We start from the raw sequence: 14,789 nt of genomic DNA, 5'->3' as shown, positions 1-14,789 counted from the left end.
CATAAGGACAACTATGGAAAAAGAGCCCAAGCTCTGAACTCCCTTGTATTTAGACAAACCTCCCACTGCAGCCTGTGGGCATTTCCCCTAAGTAAGAAGTGCTACACTTTCATTAAAAAAAAAAACACACCTCATTCATGTGAGTTGCATCACCTAAATCACAGAACCTAAAGTAGCTTGTACACAGCTCCACAGCACTGCTGTTCCCCACCTGACACACACCCTCTCCCTTCTCGGTCACACACTATCACTCACACACTCCCCCTCTGCCTTTCTGTCACTCTCTCATCAGACACTCCATCTCACACACGTGCTCACTTTGTCTGACACCCACTCGCACACACAATCCCAGCACAAGGCCTGAATCGAATGTTCATTTAACAAAAATTGGGTTTTTAAAAAGTAACAAGACATCTGCTTATAATGGCATTTTATTATTACAATCAGGAAAATGAGGTTTTAAAGCAAATTTGAAATAAATTCTGGAGGATTTATTCCAGTATTAAGACAAATGCAACAAAAAGCAATAGGCAGATGTGCTGCAGCAACACGAATCCATTCAGTAGCTTTACTGGGCAGGGAATAGTGACAACAATGGGGAGGGGCAATATTGTTTTCTGTCATTTATTGGACTTGAGTCTCCTTTACTGGGGGTGGTTTTGGTTGGGATGTTGACAGCAAGTGCTTTCACTATCATCCTGGTGCCACCTGCCCTGCAGGAAAGGAGTAACATTGTTTTACAGGAACTCAGTGCTAGTCAGTGGAGTTGCCTCTGAAGACCAGGAAATCCCAGGAAAGATTGGGGGTCTCCCACCCCAGATATGCACATCTATATGGAAACACACACATACAGACACAAACATACATTTGTTCAAGTGTTCTCCAGGTCCACCGAGGGTAGGACAAGAAGCAATTGGCTTAATTTGCAACAAGGGGGATTCAAGTTAGATATTAGGAAAAACTTACTAGTTACAACACTAGTTAAGCAATGGAACAGGTTGTGGAAGTCCCTGTCCTTAGAGGTTTTTAAGAACAGATTAGACAAACACCTGTCAGGGATGGTCTAGGTATACTTAATCCTGCCTCAGAGATGACCTCTTGAGGCCCCTTCCAGAGCTACATTTCTATGGTTCTATGATAGTATATAGAAAAGTTCTATAATTTTTTTAAAGATAAACCCATAGGGTTCAATAGATATAGGACAAGGTTCTATGGAAATTACTCTAAATACCTATAGAATTTGAGAGGATAAGATCCTCGATATAGGTTTCTTGAACCAACTTGTACAACAAGTTTCAATTCTCTAATCAATTCTGTAGCTTAGATCCAAAGACCTATTGGAAACCCTGTGGCTGGTTTGCATCAGGGATGTAGCCTTTGCTTCATCAAAGCTTGGATCTTTAGCTGTATTGATATTTGGAATACGCTCACCCAGGGATTCGGTGAGCAAGGGTAAATACTCTAAATGTACATTGCCCACTCAATCAGATGGAAACAAATACATGGTTCTGCATTAAACTGTTCCCTGGACACAGCGTAAATGTGGCATGTTCACTGTCCTCTGTAGAATTCTGGGTTCATTTTCAAGAGACAAGCCCTTGTCAGTGATGCAGTGTCGTGCTCTGAAACAGATACCTGGTCCAAAAATACTCTGCTGAGCTGGTTAGCAGGTGCATTCACACCATTACTCACTTCCTGGATATAATCACAACTGTTCGGCTGCATGTCATAGACCCTATATGTCCAACAAGTGATAGAGATTGTCCTTTAGCTCTGTAGGCGAGGAGCTGGACTTTCAGAGCTGGAGGGTCAATGTTCTATTTCTTTCGTTACCAAGAAAGAATGTCTAGGTGGCCATAGTGTACTTCCTAGTAACATCTGTGAAGTCCTAGGTGGCCATGCATATGTTACAATATGCTTTTCCAGGTACTGACTAATGTGAATCAGTGTAGTCTAGTCGGTTAGGGTATTGGCTTGAAACTTGGGAGATTTGTGTGCCCTTCCTGGCCTGCCAAACAGCTGCTGGGGGGCACTGTGGAGTCAATTCATGTCTCTGTGCTTCTGTTTCCCCTCCTACTCTGTCTGCCTGGTTTATTTAATAGTAAATTCTTTGGGGCAGGGACTGTGTCTTTCTATGTGTTTGTACAGTGCCTTGGGCAATAAGGAGGCAAAGAAAAGCTCTGGATGGCAGAAGAAGCTTGTGCAGAAAAAAACAAGAAAGAGAACATTTGGAAAGGAAGATTAAATGAAGAGATGTTAAAAATGTCACTCTGGTTATTGTGGAGAAACTTCATCAAATAAGATGGAAATGTCAAATTTAGCTTGTTTGCAGATTTTGGTGAGACTTAAAAATCAAGCCAAGTCTGGAGAAACATACGTCATTGGTTTGGTGATAGTGATTTTTTAATTCTGGGGATTTCACGCATGTGTAGAAATTTTTCATCCAGTGCGGATTCTAGGTTTTGCTAAATATATAAGATACAATTCCTTTCCATCAAAAGTTTCACTCATTATCCATTATGTACAAATTGACAGATGTGTCCAGTTTAGGATAAAGAGCTGTGGCCTAAGGATGTGAACCGTTTCTTTAGATCTGCAGCAACTAGCAGACAGACTGAAGGGTTGGGGAAGGTCTGGACAGAAACTTTACAGTCAAGCAGAAAAAGTGAGTCTTTGTCTTCATTGCAAAAAAGATATTTTTTTACATTGAGATATCTATTTCATTATACAATTCTAGTGGAGACAAGGCACAGGTAGTTTTTATCTTAATGTACGCAGCCAATGTCAACTCTATCCCCACACCTGGGGTTTCCCTCACGTAGCTATGCCCTGTCTGCACTAGGATTTTAAATCAAGATAGCTAGTTTGGAGCTTTAGCCCTACAAGCTCCCTTGCTGTCAGAGGATGGCAGCCAAGCTGTGGTGGGATGGGGGACAGTAACCCCTTCCCAGCAGGGGGCATCATATCTGAAGATCCCCATCTATTTCAGGTCTGGCTCCCATTAGCACAGTGTCAGATCACCTCCCAGTCTTTAACGTATTTATCCTCCTAACACCCCTCTGAGTAGGCAGGCCACTTGTCCTGTTTTAAACCGGACAATCCTGCTTTGGCAATGTTTGCCCTCCCGTTTTGTCTGGTAGCAGATGGGGAATGCCATTATGGAGAGCACACTGCTCCACCCCTGCCGGCATGACCTCACACACCCTGTGTGTGCAAGGTGACACTAGCTGTGGGAGGCGGCATGCTCTTCAAAATGGCACCTCTTGTGCAGCGTGACCTTGTGCACATTGTGCCTGCGAGGTCACACTTGCGGGGACAGGCCCACACTGTTCCCAGCAGTACTGGAAAGTCTGGATCGGTAAAGAAGTACTGTTATCTGCACTTTACAAATGGGGAACCAACGCACAGAGAGACAAAGGCCTGGTCTACACAACAAAGTTAAGTTGCCATAAGCTGTCTTGTGTCGACCTAGCTGTGCATGTGTCTACATTTCAGTTTGTCTCCCATTGATGTAAACTCTCCATTACGCCAACAGAGTAACCCCACCTCCCTAAGCAGCGTTGAGCCATGGCTGATATGGACGAGGGGTCAGCCCTATGGGATTCACTCATCACTGGGAAGAAGATTTTGGCCAGATTTTGAAAGTGATCATCCACTTCCAGCTCCAAAACACATCTAAAAATAAAATAAAAGCCCCATCATGCTGGACTGAAAAAATTCCACCACCTCACCATCTGACTCCCTTCCCACCCGCATTCAGATAGGGGACTACTGATGCTTAATTTTCTCCATGACTAATCTATTCCACTTTCACTTAAGGGAACCCTCAGTGGGATAATAAGACAGCTGTTGCCTTCCCCCACTCCTCCCCAACTAGGAAATTAAATTTAAAGCACTGCTTTAAATAGGCTCAACTCCATCTCATCACTACTTCAGACACTCCTGGAGTGTCTTGTCTTTAAGTGCATGTGTCAGGCCAATCAAGCATTATCCAAATCGCTCCTATCCTTACACAGCTGTGGTAAGCAGTTTGTGATGAAACTGAGCTTCCAAAGCCAATGCAGCAAACTTACTGAAATGGTGCAGAGATTTTTTTTCCTTTTTGTAGTAAGTGAGAGAGTTTATCCAGTGGTTAAGGCTTTAACTTAGATCTTGAGAAACCTGACTTCAACTTCCTGCTCTGCCCAGGCTTCCTATGGGACTTTAAGCAATCACTTAACCTCTGTGTGCCTCCTTTCCCTCTGTGTACAGTGTGGATAACAGCCCTGCCCTTCCCCACAGGGATGTTGTGAAGATAAATCCATTAAAGATTGTGAGGTGCTTGGATACCACAGAAGCAAGAGCTGAGGCGAATTTTCAAAGGAGAATTCTGTTCTTAGTGGAAGGCCATGTCACCGCCCCAGGGTGGGCTGGAGATTTCATTTATTTGCCTTAAAGTCACCCCCACCAACATAAGGATTACATCAGGTACAGTACAAATAAATTCTACGAAACAGTCCCTGCCCAAAGAGCTTATATTCTAAAAAGACAAGAGAGACAAAGCATGGAAAAAACGGTGAGAATATGTAAGTCTTCTGCTGGGTATTGGGATACACAGGGTGAAATCCTCTTCCTGTTGAAGTCAATGGTAAAACTCCCCTCACCTCAATGGGACAGAATTTAACCTAGAGAGATGAAGGGCCAAACTATGAATCCCTTACCCTTAGTGGTGAGGAGATACTGAAAGAAATCCCATTTACGTCAATGGCAATAAATGTATGTCTTTAAAAGGTCTACTTGTGTGACAATCTGATCATCTGTGGCACCTTAGAGACTAACAAATTCATCTGAGCATAGCTCACAAAAGCTTATGCTCAAATAAATTTGTTAGTCTCTAAGGTGCCACAAGTACTTCTTTTTTTTTTTGCGAATACAGATTAACACGGCTGCTACTCTGAAATCTGATCATTGTGTGCAGTGGAGTTGGCTGTGTCAGTCCCTCCTAGGGTATTAGAGAGACAATTTGGTGATATCTTTTATTGGACCAGCTTCTGTTGGTGAGAGAGAGATGCTTTCGAGCCACACAGAGCTCTTCTTCCGGTCTGGGAAAGATGCTTCCAGAGTCACAGCAACATGCAAGGTGGAACAGATTGTTTAGCTCTGTGTGTTTGTCTCTCTCTCCAATATCTGATCATTGGCAGGACACACAGGACAACTGGAATAGAAGCAGGAACAGAATCCAAGTCATGTGAACTACATAGCAATCATTACTTAGCCACAGGGAAATACTAAATGAATATTCATTATGGACCTGCCTGAAGAAGTGTGTACAGTCATTAAGAATGCTTGAATTCTCATGACAGTGAGTATACAGGTAGCATCCAAGACCTTATTGTAAGGCTTAGGGAAGCTTCCTTTCCAATAACATATAATCTGACTTTCAGCTCCTGATAGAGTCAGAATTCAAGTTCAGCTGCTTGTAGATTCTGAATCCTAAAATTATATGTTATAATTACTTAATTTACCCATACACGTCTAAGGTCCTCCATTGTATCTGGAGGCTCAATAATAATTACTTTCAATAAAGAACCTCTTCATAAACATATGAATTTAGCAGCACAACCGGAGCTGGTAGAATTTGATAAAATTTCAATATTAAAAAGAAATATGTTAAAAAAACAACTAATTTTGTATTAATTCTCCTCAACCTATTTTTACCAGCTATACCGTCATTAGAAATGTCAGCAAAATTTTGAAATGGAGAAAATCAGGAGAGATGCTCCTTCCTGTTTTAGAGATGGGGAACTGAGAACCGGAGAGATTAAGAACCCATCCTGAAACACTGACTCTTAAAGCACTTTACAGCCTAGTAGGATTCGCTTCACCCATCATTTAAGTACAGCCACATTCATAGATTCATAGAGTTTGAGGCCAGAATCATGGATCATTTAGTCTGACCTCCTGCATAACATTAGTGTATAACAGAGATCATTCCATTTCACTCAGTATTGAGCCCAGTCACTTATGATTAAAGCATAACTTGTGTTTTGGCTAAAGTGTATCTTCCAGAAAGGCATCCAGTCTTGATCTGAAGGCATCAAGAGACAGAGAATCCATCACTTCCTTTGGTAGTTTGTTCCAATTGTTAAGCATGTGTGCCTTATTTCTCATTTGGATTTGTTTGGCTTCAGCTTCCAGCCATTGGATCTTGTTCCATCTTTCTCTGCTAGATGAAAGAGTCCTTTAGTACCTAGTGTTTTCTTGCTGTGAAGGTATTTACCCACTGTATTCAAGTCACCTCTCAGTCAGATTGAGGTCCTTTAAGTCTCTCACAGTAAGGCATTTTCTCCAGCCAGCAATTTTTTATTTGTTTTAGCTCTTTTCTGCACCCTCTCCAATTTTTCAAAAATGTGGACACCAGAACTGAACACAGTGCTCCAGTATCGGTCTTGCCAGTGCTGTATACAACAGAAAAATCATCTCCTCCCCCCTAGTCTCCCATTTATACATCCAAGAATTGCATGCGCCCTTTTTGCCACAGCATTGCACTGGAGATCATGATAAGTTGCTTGTCCTCTGGGTCTCCATCACCCCTTTCCAAGTTATAGTCCCCCAATCTGTAGGGTTGGCCCGTATTCCTTGTTCCTAGATATGCAACGTCACATTTGGCTATAATAAGACACTTTGCTTGAATGGGCCCAGTTTACCAAGTGAGCCATATTGCTCAGTGTAACTGGCCTGTCCTCATTATTTACCATTCCACCAATCTTGATGTCATTCACAAATTTTATTGGCAGTAAATTACATTTGTTTCCAGATCTGTGGAGGAATGGGGTGACTGTTTTATAATTAAGCAGTAACGCTTCACAGCAGTTTGAAAGGACTGAAGACAGGGGCAGTGAGGATGGCTGGTGTCTCAGGCACTGGTTTGGGAATCAGGAGACGTGGGTTCTATTTCTCACTCTGCCACTGAGCTCTGGTGTGACTTTGGGCAGTTCACTTTCCCTCCCACACACCTTTTGTCAGTCTTGTCTCTTCAGACTGTGAGCACTTGGAGGCAGGGACTGTCTTTTACTGTGCATGTGTACAGCGCCGAGCACAATGGAGCCCTAATCTCAGTCGGGCCACCAAGTGCTTCTGTAATACAAAAGATAATAATTTAAAAGAGGCCATGACAAGAATCCTGTATTCAGTTGATACTGCAGGGAAGTAGACTGCAGTTACCCACATTGGCCAGCACCCAGGGACTAACGCATCTAATTCATGAGATGTGGGATGATGGCTCTTTAGCTAACCAGTCTGTGCCATGCTTATCTGGTTCAGAAATGGCCCAAACCTTAAAGGGGTATAATGGAGAATCAATGGATGGAGAGAGAGTGGGAGGCTGTTCTAGAGAGCGAGCTACAGAGGAATAGGCTCTCATCCCCCCAGTGGCTGGATTTTGTGAGGGTCAGAGAAGTCAGTGCTAACCGGCCAAAGAGAGGAGGAGGAGAGAGAGAAATATCAGGGATTTAAGCTGGGGCAAGTCTCTCTCACTCAAAACACCAAGTGTGTGGAACTAGTCCAGTCCTTTCCTAACCTTAGACCCACCACTGGATCCTGCTGCTCACCCCTCATGCAGCTGTATGCATCTACCCTGCCTAGCATATAACCTGGGCTACTGTTCCTAAGCTCAAAACAGGCCAGACTGGGGTTCGTAGCAGCAGCTGAAGTGCACAGGCTGAACTGGAGGCTGGCACCTGTGTCATGCTAAAGCCTATCACAGAGGATGATCCTTAAGAAAGGCAGGGAGCTTACGGCCAGAACAACCAGGTCTTGCCGAAGGGAGAGTGAGTCCAGGTGTAGTGGCAAGAGGTGGGGGTATTAATAGGGAACCAATAGTATTGTCTCATCAGCTCCCCGACTACCAACAGGGAGGACTTGGAAGAACAATCATGTCTCTTCCAAGAGCCACCATCATAAAAGTGCCTTGCATGGTGACAGGTTTCAGAGCGGGAACCGTGTTAGTCTGTATCAGCAAAAACAACAAGGAGTCCTTGTGGCACCTTAGAGACTAACATCATAAAAGTGACCTGCCTCACACACATGTGCCTCAGCAACCACTTCCTGAATAGTTCCAAAAGGAATGGCTTCAGACAGAAAATGAGTTTCCAAAGTGGGAGTTGTATGCAACAGAGGGCAAATATTCCTCCACTTATTGTTTTTACAGCCAGATTAGAAGAGAGTAATGTGAAAAATAACACTCACTCCCACAGGATTCAGCTTCCTGTGTTAGCCTTGCGCTCTCAGTCTTCTTTCTCTCTGTCTTTTCTGCTCTCATTTTTTCATTCTTCTCCTCTCTGAACCCCCTTCTTTTTCTTTCATTCTCACTTCCCTCTTTCTTTCTTTCCCTCTGCAGAAGGGGCATCATCACCTCCAGAGAATCCCCTTGAGGCTGAGTGTTACTCTAGAGGGGGCTAATCAGCCTTACATCTCCTGAGTTTAGAATCTCCTTCTCTAAAAGTCCCTGGTCAGGGTAGATAGGGAAACCGAGGCCCACCTACTCTATTGAATTTCAGCTCAGACCCCTTGTTTGAATTGAGACAGCTAGAACCAGTCCTTTGCTATTCCCTGAGCTACTTCCCATCTCTGTAGTCATCGCCCCTAGCCTCCTGCCCCGTTTCTCCCTCATTAGAGCACTGATGTTGTCTAACCACTTCTCACCAGTCTGTTGGAGGGATCCTCTCTCTGCAAGGCCTCTGTGTCTCTGGCCATCACCTGTCTCCTCTGCAGTTTTTCCCTCTAACTGAGGTCCTTAACCTTTCACCATGCTCAGGTGCATCCCTGCATAATAACTGCTTCCTCTTTACAAAGAAGTGAACTCCCATGTGAACCTCAGCTGCTGTATTCCCCCTGGTGAAACCTGTCAGAGGTAGCCTGGGCCCCTGACTCCTTCAGAGGGCCCGCTACCCTCTGAGGCCCTCTCTCTCTCTCTCTCTCTCTGCCCCATTTTCTCAGAACAGTGTCCCATCATGGCCTGTTTCTTGTTTTACCAGCTCAGCCAAATCAATTCCTCTGAAAAATTCCATAAAGAAAAGTGGATGTAGGACAGTATGATGTACTCAGGGTCTCCCACATGCTGATTGTGGCCAGGCTGCAAAATGATTATCCCTTCTACAAGCTACTGGATCGTTTGAATACATTTCAGTTGATGTGGTGCATGAATGTTTTAGGCAAATTGGCATTGGAGATACATTAGTAGCCCATGTATGATGCCTGATTGAGGTGTTCTTCACTTTTTTGTATCCTTTTATGTACAGATTTTGATAATGCCTTTGGGCACGTTATATGTTTCATGTTATCCCTCCCTCTGTTTCTTTTCTCTCTCCTCATTTTCCTCTCTCGCACAGACATCTCTTTTCTGCCTCTCTGTCCTTCCTTTCGCTTCTTTTCCCTGTCTCTCCCTTTTTCTTCCTGCTTTCACTCTCCCACTTTCACAGCCCAGTGCTTGGGGTAGGTTTCCAATGGCGATGGAGAAGAGCACTACTTTATGTTTATTCACTCATATGGTCATGACTGCAGAAGACATTTTTCCTCTTCCCTATCAAGTGAGTGGAAGAAGCAAAGAGCATCCATCCGGACAGGGACCAATCTAATGCCAACAGTTTGCAATGGCATGTAAACACTGTTGGTAGAAGAGAAACACACAGATTCCCAGTGTCCCTAGTCCACAGCTAATTCCTGTGCCCCTCTGCAATGAGTAAACTCTGAACTTTATGGATTTTCTATGATGTTTTTGTCTGGGGGAGGTTCTCTTGTATCTTTCCCAGAGCCTGCAGTCTGCTGGGGTGTTTGCTAACAGGTTGTCAGACACAAGAGCACACATTACGAAACTGGATTTGCTATGAGTGTGTGTGTGTGTGAAACTGACTGAAATGAGGGCCCCTAAGTAGCTGTCTTAGATGAGCTTCCCCTCTAGTGTTGAGCTAGTAGAAGCCACACTGAGCTAGTCTCACTCATACTCAATTTTACCTCCTCATAGGTTCCCCTCCCCCCCACACACACATACACTTAAACAAAGAAGTTTAGAGTATGTCTTATCCTGTGCCAGTAGGCATTAGTCATTGTTATAATGAAAGCTTACCCAGAGATTGCATCTTTCATCTCACAGCATTTTATAAGAGGTATCACTTCACGCATCATTTAAGTGCAGCCACCTCTGGGTGGGAAAGCAGCAGCTGTTTAACAGCACAGAGGAATACTTCACAGCAGTTTAGGACAGGAGATGAAAAAGAATCCCATAATTAGATAGAAACAGCAGCACTGGGTGTGGATTTTTGGGAGGTAGAGGACAATTATCCAAATTAGTATTCGCCCATGGCACAGTGGCTTAACATCCCTAATTCTTGCAAAACATTAAGTGCCATGCAAGCTTAGAATGACTTCAAATAGGCAGGATTTGGGGGTTTGTACCTCGCCAAGAGGGATAAACTAAATTCTGAGGTCAATTATACCATGAAATTCAATAGTCAGGAAGCAAGAGAAAAAGTGTGTTGTGGATCAAAAATTGGCTAGGAGACAGAAAACAGAGTAGGATTCAATGGCCAATTTCCATCACCTTTGTTTTCTGTCTCCTTGTATGATAAAACTTTTATAAATAGTAGGGAGGAATGATCAAAGAGGTTTCAAGATGACCATGCAGACTTTCACATTTGTATTCATGACATTTAAAAATCTATCAACTGAGCATAATGACAGCCTTGGCTGAAAGAAAAGGAGTACTTGTGGCACCTTAGAGACTAACAAATTTATTAGAGCATAAGTTTTCGTGAGCTACAGCTCACTTCATCGGAAGCTTATGCTCTAATAAATTTGTTAGTCTCTAAGGTGCCACAAGTACTCCTTTTCTTTTTGCGAATACAGACTAACACGGCTGCTACTCTGAAGCCTTGGCTGAATTACCCACAGAGATTGAACCAGACACCCCATGATCTAAAGCCACAAGCCTCTACCACTTGAGCCAATGGGCTGGCGCATATATGCAAGGGTAGGCTCATAAACCCTCTAATGTGGTCAAACCTCTGGAAGTGGGTCAAAGATCCTCAATGAGTTAATGTGGGCTACATGAACACTCAGAGAACGCATAGAGAGGATTGTTAAAGTAAGTTCTTGGTTTTTATTCAGACCAATGTTCATGGATATTTTTATTTTTTGGCAGTCTCAGTCCAGCTCTATGTCCATGCAAGTTGCTTGTGGAAGGGCAGGGATGTAGCAATCACCAGTACTAGGTCCTCTGATGTTATTTATTACTGATCTGGAAAGGGGAGTGAATGGTAACATAACAAAATTGCCAGATGACCCAAAGTTATTTAGGTTAGTCAAGTCCAGAGAAAAATGTGAGAGCTTCAGAGAGATCTGCATAAGCTACATTAATGAGCAACATAATGGTAAAGAAAATTCAGTGCTGATAAATGAAAAGAAATGCAGAGTGGAATGAAAAATGTAGACCATTTACACACTTTGCATGGTTCTAAATTAACTGTATCAACTTGAGAAAGGACCTGAGCATCATTGTAGACAGCTAAATGAAGACCTCTGCTCAATAGGCAAGTGTGGTCACAACACAAACAAGACGTTAGGTTGCATAAGGAATGGGATGCTGAATAATATAGAGAATATTATAGTGCTTTATATAAATCAATGACGTTACATCATCTGGAACAGTGTGTACATTACTGGTCACTCTACCTCAAAAGATATTGCAGAATTAGAGAGGGTTCAGAGAACAGCAATGAGAATGACTATCTGCATGGAAAGGCTGTCCTATAAAGAGAGGTTAAGAAATAGAGATTATCTACGTTAGAAAGGAGATGAGTCAGAGGGGGGATTGATGACGTACACAAAATAATGAAGCTGGACTGGGAACTTCTCTTCTCCCTCTCTCGTAACACAAGAGCAAGGGGGCACTCAATGAAACTGAAAGGTGGCAAAGGGTAGAAAAGGAAATGTCTTTTCACACAGCACGTAATTGTTGCAGGAGATCAGACTAAGTAGTGATAATAGATCCCTTCTGGCCTTAAAATCTATTCAATCTTTATAACTTGCATCTTCAAGTACCCCACCATTGAACTTGATCTCTCAGTTTTCCTTGGAGGTCTCCTATCCAAGACCTGGCTCACCTTTAGCCTGCTTAAAGTAGATCAGAGAGCACAAGGGGGGTGATGTCTGATGGATTGTCCATTCCCTATTGCAAGCAGCCCATAGGCCCAAAGGCTCAGTTAGATGCTGGGAATCTTTAGATATTTTCCGGTTAAAGAAAATGAAAATGTCCTTTATATCAGGATAAATAATCCTTCTTAGGCTTTAAAGCTCCGGACCAACAGTCGATTCTACTTTCTTGTCAGATCCTAATCTGACATGCTGATAATGAAAAGAGGGGGGAGAAATCACAGAGAGGAAAGCTCTGTCATGGGAGGATTTGCACAGCTGGGAATGGGATGTCTTTAAAATGAAATTAAATATTAGGAGGTGGAAAATAACATGGAGACAGGCTGCGCTGAAAGCGATATGGGAGGGAGGTGGAGAGACACAAAGAATGACAGCAGATCAGTTTAAGCATGAAAGAATAGAAAGGAACATAATAATAATGCTGACTTGTAAAGCTGAAATCAGATTATAGCTTCCCCTAGTGAATTAACTTTTGTGTAATGTAGTGCAGGGGAATCTAAAGAATTGGTGTGATTCCCCTTTGGGTGCTTGTGGGACATTAAATCTCTACTTGTGTGTGAGACATAAAAGCTCTGTGCGTCTGTGTGTGTAACAATTTGATTCTGCGTACATGTGTAACAGACGTTATGGGCTTGTCTACATTTGAAAGGCTACAGGAACACAGCTGCATGGCTGTAGCACTCGAGTGTAGACACCACCTATGCCAAAGGGAGGCATTCTCCCCTCGGCGTAGGTAATCTACCTCCTAGAGAGGCAGTAACTGGGTCGACAGAAGAATTCTTCCCTTGACCTAGCATTGTCTACACCGGGAGTTAGGCTGACTTAACTACACTGCTCAGGGGTGTGGATTTTTCGCACCGCTGAGCAACGCAGCTGGATCAACCTAACTTTTTAGTGTAGACCAGGCCTATCTATGCTAATGAGGGGTTATCCTATTCTCACAGATAATGCATCTCGCTGAGGGGTGGTAGCTGGTTCGATGGAAGAATTCTTCCATCAACTTAGCACTCTCTACAACAGGGTTAGGTCGGTATAGCTACGTCTCTTAAGAATGTGGATTTTCAAGCTTGAGAGTTCCACTCCCCCAAAATAGAAACAAAATAGCTCAATGAGTTTATCCTTACCCACCTAGGCAAGAATCTCTCAGAATCTGCATATGAATAAAACTGTCCCAACCTAGCTCAAAAGAACTCCAAACAGTTACCAGACAGGGTCAGACCCTGCTTTCATTTGGGAAGTGGCCCATTGCACACTGAGGCCTTGTCTACACTACAAAGTTTTGTCGACAAAAATCATCTAGACATTCAAAAAGTGCTATAATAAAAATGGGTATTGCATGTTCACTCTCGCTCCCTCTGTCGGCAGAGTGAATCCACAGTTGGGGCACTATCATCAACAGTGCAATGCACTGTGGGTACCTATCCCACCGTCCAGCTTGATACATTCTGCCGTTAGGTCTTCTGGGAAGGCAGAGTGGATTGTGGTGCAGCTTGGGACCAGGCTCAATGTTCTATGATGCATTGTTTTCTGTCCCAGCATTCCATGGGCTTCTGGCTTTCTTTCATGGCATTTTTCAACAGCCCTTGTTTGCTGAGCACTCCAGCATCTTTTTGAGAAGGGATGGATCCTGCACTGCTCTCTCATGCTCTGATAACTCATGAAGACATTGCGGATGGCAGTGCAGTTAATCACAAAGTTCCTAACAGTTAAGACCTAACTGAACAAGACTCCCAGTTGCCTGACATGCTGTATGATATGGATAGGAGCAACTTTAGATTGCTTTTAGCATTCACGGAACAGGTGCAGATGGTAGACTGTCACTTTTGGGCTCGGGAAACAAGCACTGAATGGTGGGATCGTATCATCATGCAGGTCTGGGATGCTGAGCAGTGGCTACAGAACTTTTGGATGTGGAAAGCCACCTTCCTGGAACTGTGGGTGGAGCTCACCCCTACACTACGGCACAAGAACACAAGGATGAGAGCTGCCCTATTGGTAGAGAAGCATGTAGCAATCGCTGTGTGTAAACTGGCGACTCCAGACCGCTACCAGTCCATCATGAATCAATCTGGAGTCGGGAAGTCAACCGTTGGGGCTGCATTACTGCAAGTGTGCAGGGCAATTAACCTCATCCTACTACAAAGAACTGTGACTCTGGGAAATGTACGTGTAATAGTGGATGGCTTTGTAGAAATGGGTTTCCCCAACTGTGGAGGAGCAATAGAAGGCACACATGCTCCAGTTTTGGCACCAGACCACCTTGTGACAGAGTACATCAATAGGAAGGGTACTTCTTCATGGTGTTGCAGGTGCTTGTGGATCACCATGGGCATTTCATTGACATCAGCGTGGGGTGGTCCGGGAAGGTACATGATGCACGCATCTTCAGGAACACCAACGTGTGTATAAAGCTACAAGCGGGGATTTTCTTTCCAGACCAGAAGATTACAGTGGCGGATGTTGAAATGCCCATAGTGATCCTCGGAGACCCAGTGTATTCATTACAGCCATGGTTCATGAAACCTTACATGGGAAATCTGGACAGCAGTAAGGAGTGGTTCACCAACAGGCTGAGTAGGTGCCGGATGACAGTGGAATGTGCC

The sequence above is a fragment of the Dermochelys coriacea genome, chromosome 1 (genome assembly GCF_009764565.3).
Source record: "Dermochelys coriacea isolate rDerCor1 chromosome 1, rDerCor1.pri.v4, whole genome shotgun sequence".
Lineage (NCBI taxonomy): Eukaryota > Metazoa > Chordata > Testudines > Dermochelyidae > Dermochelys > Dermochelys coriacea.
This window is presented reverse-complemented; position numbering follows the sequence as displayed.